The sequence below is a fragment of the Hevea brasiliensis genome, chromosome 14 (assembly GCF_030052815.1).
Source record: "Hevea brasiliensis isolate MT/VB/25A 57/8 chromosome 14, ASM3005281v1, whole genome shotgun sequence".
NCBI classification, from domain to species: Eukaryota; Viridiplantae; Streptophyta; class Magnoliopsida; order Malpighiales; family Euphorbiaceae; genus Hevea; species Hevea brasiliensis.
In genome coordinates, this window is record NC_079506.1 from 76,853,018 (window position 1) to 76,860,409 (window position 7,392).

Here is a 7,392-nt window from a genome sequence, read left to right on the forward strand (position 1 = left end):
ATTATTAATATTAATTGGTCTTAAATTATAATATACATAAATAATCAATTCATAAGATATTTAATGATTAAATTTTAATTTTATTTAAATTTATATTAAATATTATTAACTATTAATAGATAATAATTTTGTTTACAAGATATAAATATAATATTTTATATTATTATAAAACAGAGTTTAATATATTTTTAATATAAATATTTTATTTATTAATTACATTAATATAATAAAATAAAATAAGAAAGTGTCCGCGCGGAGGGGTTTTAATGCTTGTTTAAAACTATTTAAATAATTATTTAAATTTTCTTGTTGGGTATTTAAATCTTTTTCCAAAGGAGAGGAGAGAGAGAAAACTTTCTCCTCACTTAATTTTTCATATATTTATTTTAGTGAAAAATTTATTTAAACTTATTCGTCGTGAACCTAAGATAACCTAAGATACAATGTAAGTCTTAACTATCTTATATGTGAAGAATTTTCATTGTTTTAGATTCTATGCAGGGTTCATATTGAGATAACGTAGCATTCAAATCTCATGTGTCTATTAAAGAGCATTTTTAAAAAAATAATTATATTATTTATATAATGTTAAACTAATGAATATATATATATATATATATATATATATATATATATATATATTCATATTTTAATAAAATTATTAAAATTTAGAAAAATAAAAAATAATTTTCTCTTATAAAAAGAGAAAATTATTTTCTTTAAAAGTGATTTAATTTTTTTTAATTAGAAAAATATTTTTATTTTCCTAAATATTTTAAATTCTAAAAAATATAAAAAATATTTTTCGTAAAATAAATAGAGTTTTAATAATTATAATTTTTTTAAAAGAGTTTTTTTTGTTAATAAATACACAAAAATTTTATTTATCACTTTTGCAGCTTTTAGCCTAATATAATAAAAACATATAATTTTACCTCAAATACATAATTTAAAATCCTTTAATTAATATATTAAACATAATATTTTACTCAATCATATATAGTTACAAAAGATGCAAATATATTTTCATTATTTGATATCATTATTAATTTTTATGGACATATAATTTAATTTTTTTTATTTGAATATTATAGAAAAATGCAAAAGAATTCAATAGACATTGAGTAAAAAATTTGAAATTATAAAAAATTGAAAGAAAATTAAAAATATATTTTCTTAGTTATATATATATATAATAATAGTAATTAATTAATTAATTTTTACTATTATTTATATTGATTTTGAATACCAGTTTTTTTCTTGGATATTTTATGTTCGGACTAGCTTTTAGATTTTTAATTTAAGGGTAATTATTTTAATTCATATTTTCCTAATTAATTTATTAAACTAATAGCATAAAATTGAATAAATTTTAACATAATGAATATAAATACAATCCTCAATGATGATATATCTTTAAATAATTATCAAATTTAAAGCTTTTTATAAAAAAAATAATTTTTATTTATTAATAGATAAAATTATAAAACAAAATAATACTCTACAATCTAAAGAGGAAGTGAAGTTTCTCTTATTGTGAGGTTTAATCCCTACTTATATTAACAAAGAATTACAAAAGTAAAAGTAAAATCGTAATACATATAAAATTCTACAGCCAACATAACATAGCCATAGCTATGGTAATGCAATATTGTTAAGGAAAATCATACATTGACATTATAGAATGGGCTAATCCCATGTTTTTCTCGTTTTGAATTATATATTTATATATTTCGTATTTTTTTATTTATTTTAAATATACTATACTATATAAAATAATGTTAAGTTAGTTATTAGTAAAATTTTTCATTATTTTAGTCTAAAAATGAAAGGCTATAATTTTGTTAAGGGGAATTACAACTTTGTGCTACACATGGCCCTGCGCCCTTTATTTATTTATTTTTGTTTAATAATTTTTCCGAAACCATTTTGTCTAATATTTATATTTTCATAATGTTTTTTTATTTATTTTTTAAATATAAACTATATTATATAAAATAATTTTAACTAATATAAAGGTTGGGGAAAAGTTAAATATATCTTATCCATTATGGATTCAAAACACAAATATATGAGTCTCACTTATTTTATTTATTAGTTTTATTATATATGTTATGTCTTAAATTCATGATAAACTAAGTAGAAGTAAAACTTTTCACGTTTCAATAAAGAAATTTTGAGAAAAGGTTATTCAATTTTTTTATCAGAAAAGAAACTATCATTCATGAAGAAGGAGGCCTAGAGCAGTACTCCTAGCTATAAGAGTGAGAGTAGCTGAGGTGGGGGATTAATGGTCCACCCATACACAATGCTTCCTAGTCTAGCATGATTTGCAATCCAATTGGCACTTGCATTTGCCATTCTAGGAACGTACAAATTTATACATATGTACATTGCCTGAGAAAAAAATTTAACATCATGAAGGATAGCCTCTAGTTACCAAACAATGGAATTTAAAGGAGATGCAATCATCTGCACAACTTGAAAAGAATTAGTTTTAATGATACAGGAGTGAAGACCTCGATTATAAACAAGATTGCAAGCAACTTTCAAAGTTATCCCTACGATGGCAATAGGAGAAAAGCTAACAAAAGATGTTGAACAACCTTCGAGCTATAATCCCATAGCCAGCTGAAGAAGAATTTTGATAAAAAAAAAGTATCAATGTTTACTTTGAAAGAACCCCTCCGATGAGGCTTCCAAGACCCAGGATCCTAGTTAGAGGGATTATGATTGTGGAGCACAAAATGTTGCTACAAAGAAGCCATCCAATGTAAAACATCAACATTGTTTTGAGCCTTTCATATAGATTTCATAGGATCTTGGTTGGTGGAGTTAAAAACAACATCATTGCTTGCCTTCCATATTTGCTAACAAAGAAGACTTGCTAAGATAATAACAGGATTCTCTTACAAATTCAAACTCATGATGTAAGCAGTGAACAAAAGAACAAAATCTCTCCTCTCACGAATAAAAGCCCAAATTAGATCCAAACTAGACTGATTTTGTCACACCTTACCCCTCTGTAAGGCGTAACATGATCCTGTAGAATACCTAATGAACTACCGAACTTCACCTACCAATAACTCATTAAGTACCCTACAAGGAATTTTGAAACCATTTTCTTACTTTTTAGAAGTGGTGAGCATTTTCTTACATTTAATAGAAGTTTAAAAACTAGTTCAAATTTTTGTCCATTTTATATTTACACAAATTTTGGAAAAATTTCGGCAGAGTGCCGTTTATATTTTAAGAAAACAGTTCTTCAAAAACCTGTAAAAACACTTCCAATCTCTCATTTCATCAAACTAAACACTACTACAACAAAATCAACATCAATTTTTCCCAACTCCAAAATTTAAAATAATTCTCATATCAATTGTCTTCAAAATATATCACTAAATAACTTCATTCATTTTTCATTAAAGTAAAATCAAATTACATTCATCATCCAAAATATACATAAGAAAATCCAAACTAATATTATTACAAACTTTATACAACTGCTCGTAACCAGTTTATATATGTACATACATTTACATACACTAAAATAAATAGTACAATTAGGGTATAAAATATACCCGATAAAATTTTAGGGATGTAGCTCCAAGATCCTCAGTAGTTCACTCTGCTGCTCCTCTAGTCTCTATATCTGCGACAACAATAACAGTCATTGCTGAGTACTATGACTCAGTGGTGCTCAACATACTAAATAATATTTATGCATAATTAAAAACACGTTTATTCAAATACAGTACTGAAAATGAAAGACAGATTCAAAACATGATTTATAAACTTTTAGTCCAAACAATTTCATTTAGGAAGTTTCAAAACGAATTTCATAAAAATACATAGTTATATCATGCCATTCGAAACAATATTCATCTCAATAGTCAGAGGCTTATGAGAAAATACAAGGCTAGCTAACTCAATCTATGAGTACCCATTCAAATTTCTTCTTCTACTGGCACACACCTCAACACTTCAGCCAGAAAAGGAATCAAAATTCAAAACTAATTCCTCCCACTAGTTATGCTAGTGAGGCATTTAAATATATAGTCATAACATTGTGGTTTCAAAACTGCCTTAGCAATTTACTAAACATTTATTGTCATTTCAAACACATACAAGTAAACTTTCAACAATTTAAGTCAAAAGCATAGTAAACATTTCAATACAATTAAGTCACAATTTAATATCACAATTCATTCAAAACAATTTGCAGAAAAAAATTTACAGAAATTTCTATGTTGTGCACAAACCTTATATGAGTCGCCTATTGGCCTTGACTGGATGCTTCAGGTTTTTTCCCTGTATTCTTTTCGATTGAAACACATAATTTCACAGTGTTTCAGTATCATAATTTATCATGAATCCAAAAACAATTTCAAATCTATTTATGACACTATTCAAGTCAAATTGTTGACTTTCTAATGCTTAGTAGGTATGAGAATTTCAATTTCACCCACATACCACATTTTGGTTACCTAATTTGTTGGTTTTGGTTGTTTTCTCAAACTTTAAGTTTCTTAGGTGAAACTTCTAAAATTTCAGATTTGGTGTCCTGTTTTGGACTGTTCCATTGGTCAAGTTGCTGTTGAAATTTGGCAAAGTTTTTTTCATAGAAATTGTTCCTTATTGTCTTAACTTTATTTCCCTTTTTGAATCACTCCACTTGGACTTTGTAGCCCTAGTTATGGCCATTTGAACGTAGCTGGCCAGTTTGGTGTTACCCAGAATTCTGGGCAAATTCCTAGTTATTAGCAGTTTTTGTGGGTTGACTGCAGGTGGTTTTTCAAACAGGTTATGGTTACAATTTGGGTTTGTTTTCTTCATGAAAGTTGTAGGGCTATGTCTCAGCTTTCTTTCAGTATAAAATTCAGGTCATTTGGACCTTCCTAGACTTTATGTCACGACCCAACCTATGGGCCGGACCGGCACTAGGACCTGGGCCAGCCTAAAGCCCCCGAGGCCCGTAGTAAGCCTTAACTATTCATTTACCCAACTCTAAGGCTCATTTGGGCCCAATATCAAGAAAACAAACGGACAGAGTCCGGCCATAAAATGGACTTACCAACGGGGAGTTTTCGACTCACCCGACCTGTAAACGCAATATATAGTCAATTGGGGAGCTCAGCTCACCCTCCACATACTCATCAACATAATAATAAATGGGAGCTCAGCTCCCTCATTCAATCCATCAAACATGCATAGCATATTAAGTTTACAGGTCCCAAAATAATAATTTAGTTTACAGACCCAAATCAAATAAACATTTCTAACACATGCGGAAATTCTAAGATTTAACAAGTTTATACAAACAGTAATAATTGACCTGCGAGGGAGAAAGCAGGTTAACCTCAAAAAAATATCCTCCTGTGGCCTGTAAAAAATTTTGAACAGGAGTGAGCGTTCGACTCAGAGAGTAAAATATCAATTTTAACCATAATCCCTATAACTATCTAAAACTAATGCACCCTGTAGAGTGAAATGCAACATCAACAACATTTTCACATCATAACATCAAAAAGGTAATTTGGAGCACTCACGCACCCTGTAGCATCAATCATAACATATGGGAGCTGATCCCCTATACAGCTCTCTTAAATCCAACCTGGTGCCAGCGAAGAACTCAAGCCGGACTTTCGCTTAATAAACCAAATCGAGGGTCCCAGCGAAGAACTCAAGCCGTGACTACCCCTCGAAGGATCGGGTCCCAGCGAAGAACTCAAGCCGTGACTACCCGTCCTATCCATAGTCCACACCACATCACACGCACGCCAACGCACGCACACTGCTCCAAATTACCACAACAACATCATGGCACTTTAACATTTATCAATGCATCATAAATCGTGCCTAGAGTTTAACTACATAAATATATGCATATAAGTGATGCATGGGCATGTTGAACATATAATAATATCGAAATTATAATTAAAATTAATATTTTACTCACAGACTTGACGGCAATCACTGTGGCGGCTGGGCGGAGGAAGAAGGCTGTCCCGGCTCACCTGACAATTATATTACAATTATTTAATACAAATGACCCAATACAAATCAAGAAAAGACCCAATATGTCCTAAGTCGTGCCGAAAATCCGGCAGACTCTCCCCTATACCTAGGACCTACCCAACCTGTAAAATGGCTCAAAACACACTTCTATATCCACAATCCATATATCCACAACTCAATCACATCACACAGCCCTCCCGCCCATCAAATCAATCATTCATCACAATATGTAAAATTTCAATTTAGTCCTTATAATTGATCATTTTGCAAAACCGCTCAAATAAGCTCTAAAAATTATAAAACTCGCCATGCGGTCCTTAGAAATATTACTAAGCTATTGCAAAAGATTCGTAATTTTCTAAGCTTACACGAATTTTTTTTGGATTTTTAATCCTATTTTAGGACTAGTAATTTACGAAAAAGCAAGGTTCGGTTTACCTTTGCCGATTCTCGACTTCTGAACGCGCCGGGATGCCCGACAATGGTGGGGTAGCCAAAACCTCGATCCAATTCGAGACTTTTTCCGTAGTTGGTCCTGTTCGCCGGAAATTCACAGATCCCACAACCGCCGAATTTCCGCGAATTGAGGATACCTACACGAAGCCCAATAATAATATATAAAAATCAAGGGTGTTACATTCTTCCCCTTACAGAAAATTCGTCCTCGAATTTTACACAAGGCGTAATAAAGTACATGATTACACATTGAGCAGATATGGTACTTGCTACGCATGTCCCGCTCGACTCCAGTGCACTCTTCCACCGATCGGCTCCTCCACAAAACCTTAACCATAGGGATCTGCTTTGATCTTAGCTGCCTCACTTGGTAGTCCACTATGGCTACTGTGTTGCTCCTCAAATGTCAAGTTCTCCTTTAGTTCTATTACATCCGATCGTAGTACATGAGAAGGATCGGGAATGTATTTCCGAGCATAGAGATGTGAAACACGGATGAACGTGAGAAAGGTTGAGTGGTAGCTCCAACCGTAGGCAAATCGCTCCAACTCTATCCGTAACCTCAAAAGGTCCAATATACCGAGGTGCCAACTTGCCCTTCTTTCCAAATCTCATGACTCCCTTCATTGGAGAAACCTTCAGAAATACATAGTCGCCCACTGCAAACTCCACATCCTTTCGTCTGGGGTCTGCATAACTCTTCCGCCATCGAAAGTCAAGCTACTGCTCTCGATTAAAGGAACTACCTCTGAAGTGTACTGCACTAGGTCTACATCATGCACCTTCGCTTCCCCCATTTCTGTCCAACACAGAGGAGACCTACACTTTCTTCCATATAATGCCTCATAGGGTGCCATCCCTATGCTGGAGTGATAACTGTTGTTGTAGGCAAACTCCACCAAAGCTAGCTGCTCATCC

General features: G+C 31.5%; 1 long non-coding RNA gene across 1 annotated transcript; it reads right to left on the reverse strand.

Moving 5' to 3' along the window:
* Positions 1–5,300: 5,300 nt before the first annotated feature.
* LOC131173207 (uncharacterized) lies at positions 5,301–6,019 on the reverse strand. The gene is made up of 2 exons (XR_009143439.1): positions 5,960–6,019; positions 5,301–5,383 (listed from the first exon to the last, which is right to left on the reverse strand). It is a non-coding gene; the product is annotated as an uncharacterized LOC131173207 (long non-coding RNA).
* Positions 6,020–7,392: the final 1,373 nt, after the last annotated feature.